Source organism: Myotis davidii, unplaced genomic scaffold, assembly GCF_000327345.1.
Source record: "Myotis davidii unplaced genomic scaffold, ASM32734v1 scaffold269, whole genome shotgun sequence".
In the NCBI taxonomy this organism is placed as follows: Eukaryota; Metazoa; Chordata; class Mammalia; order Chiroptera; family Vespertilionidae; genus Myotis; species Myotis davidii.
Window position 1 is genome coordinate 2,577,984 of NW_006383008.1, and position 2,335 is coordinate 2,580,318.

Genomic DNA, 2,335 nt, shown 5'->3' on the forward strand with positions numbered 1-2,335 from the left:
TGTACTTACTGCTGGATCCGATTTGCTAGAATTTTGTTGAGGATTTTGGCATCTATGTTCACGAGGGATATTGGCCTGTAATTCTCTTTCATTTTGTTGTCTTTATCTAGTTTTGGAAACCCATTTGATTTTAATGTGTGCTGCAGCGGTTAATTAAACTTATTTAGTTAATGACAAATTAAATAAATCATTAATAACTTACTTAATTAATGCCACTTTAATGTAGTAATTAATTTACTGATTTTAATGTGTTTGAATGATACATCAGCCTTTCTACTGAAACTATTAAAGGATAGATGAAGGAGAAATCTTTATGGTTTGATATACCCCTTATTCTAGTAACTTATCTCCTCCCCAACCAGAGACAAAGTGGGTTTATAATTGAAACAAAAAGAAAAAGATAAAACTAAGGGTACATCGTTATTACAATATGAAAGCATGACTGACAAATAATGAGTCTGGATTCAGGAGTAATTTAACAATAAGTTTATTTCACATTCACTTTCAGAACATACGGTTCTTTGCATCTATTTAAATGTAAAATGTCTTACATCTCTCCCGGAGGGGACTAAATTACGTTGATATTATACATCTTGATGCTAAAGAAGTATCAAGTTATTTTTATTATAGTGCATTGAAGATCTTAGTAAAATCCAAATGTTTTCTACTCAGAGAAGTCGAAATAGTTGATCTATCAGGATCAGAAAACACATCTTTTTACCTAGTGATGTATGTATATGGATATATTTAACCTCTGTCTCTTGCGCACATACATGTATATCACTTGATGGATATGCACACACACATATGCAGAAAATAGTGCAAGTTAACATTGTTTATTTTGGTATTTTCTTTTAGCCACTTCCAGAAGTAAGTTTATATCCAGGGACTATTTTAGGTAATTATAATGGTTTTATATTAAAATTAATAAAAGCTAATTTTAATTTATTTTTACTTATTGCTTTCTTTGAGGAAAAGTTTTATAAACACACTACAGAAAACATGAAAAACAGAAAAAATTTTACCTTGCCATAAAAACAACATTCCTCTTCTAGCTACAAAATCTGCTCTTCTCAACCCCTCATCATTTGTTTCTCAAGATAAGATGATTTTAAGCAATTTCCACAGAATTAATAACTCTTCATATATATAGTATCTTTTAATACCTTATGGATAGAGCTTTTGAGGAAATGTTCCTCTTGGGAACTTATACTGCATATTAGCATTTAATGTTCTGAGAAAGCTTAGAGTAAAGATTCCTGTTTAAAATAATCTATTGAATTATCATGGTCACCGAACCCTTAATACAAATAACATTAATTAACATACTGTTTGTGGAACACAATTTGGGAAGAGATTAGTTAATTGTTCTATTATTGATGATCTCTGTATTGTTTGGGGGATAAATATACTTGTGAATGCAGTTTTTTCATATTTTGGACAATATCCTTAAGATAGGTTTCTTAACATTGTAATATGGGTCAAAATTATAGACATTTTTAGAAAATCTGTGTAGGAGTTGCTCAATTGCTTCCAAAGGAATTCTGCTGGTTACAATGCATTTGAGTATATGTCTTGCACATTTGCATACCTTTGTATTATCATATTTTTAAGTCTTTTCTATTGTAATAGGAGAAAAGGGACATTTTCCTTTATTTCAATTTATTCTATGATATATCTAAAATAGACATATGCCTGAGATGTTCAGCTGCCATGGGGTTGAGACGACAATAATTGTCTCAGGTATTAAAAAGATATTTAGTAGGCTGGGTGAAGTGAGTATATTTCAGTTGTTATGACCATCTTAGGTCTATAAACATGGAGTTTGTGGGCAGGTTTTTATTCAGAATGGTCCTAAATTGAAATGATCTCCACAAGTGTTATTATTTTGAGTGTTTTAAAAATCTAAATTAATTGATGAAAGGTTAGGAAATTGCCCTAAGGTACTTATACAAGCAGCATGTGTAAAAACAAGAAGAGGTAAACAGCTATTTTAATGGGAAAAACACTCAGCCATGAAGACTATTTTCCTAATTTCTGATTGTAACAAGGCTGGGTTTTTTTCAGAGCTACCACAATCAGCACCTCCAGCATAGCACTCTCACCTCCTCATGGTGTTGGCTTGAATCCACTGAACAGTTTTCTTTTTCACAGGGAAAGGAGAGAGGTGAGGTCATGACAACAGTGCTGTGGTGCATTCTGTTTTCCTACACGCCCTGCTTCTGAGCCCTGAGTGAGGGAGGAGTCAAAGGCAGAAACATGTGAAACTATTTTGGGCAAAATCAGAAGTGCATCGGGAATGAGGAAACTACTATGGAACATAATTGAGGAAGAG